Consider the following 436-nt stretch of genomic DNA (forward strand, 5'->3'; position numbering starts at 1 on the left):
AACAGTGTCAACGGATGGAGGGCATGGATTGCCGCGTGGGGTGTATTCAACGGCCGCTGAATGCTTCCATTGGTCGATTAGACCCGATAAATTGTCCTTGAAAACCTTGTAAATACCAATGTCACCAGCTGAAGGTAGGCTGTTAAGCCTCCCGGCACAACGCACATGGCAATATCTCGCTGGTGGCACATAGCTTTAAATTTCTTGGATATATGCGCTCTCATCGAGTTCCACACAAGAGCGTTTCCCGGAGAATCCAGTACAGGTGGAAATACACGGTCAATCCAGCCCGATAGCAGCTCAGAATCCACGCTTTGGGCTGATAAGCCACCCACACAGAGCTCACAGTGGATATAGCACGATTTTTTTTCTCCTTCGGAATCACGAGCGGTGGAAGCTTCCGGCCACTTGCAGTCACAGCTAACACTACCGTGAT

Source organism: Plasmopara halstedii, assembly GCF_900000015.1.
Source record: "Plasmopara halstedii genome assembly, contig: Scaffold_2439, whole genome shotgun sequence".
NCBI classification, from domain to species: domain Eukaryota; phylum Oomycota; class Peronosporomycetes; order Peronosporales; family Peronosporaceae; genus Plasmopara; species Plasmopara halstedii.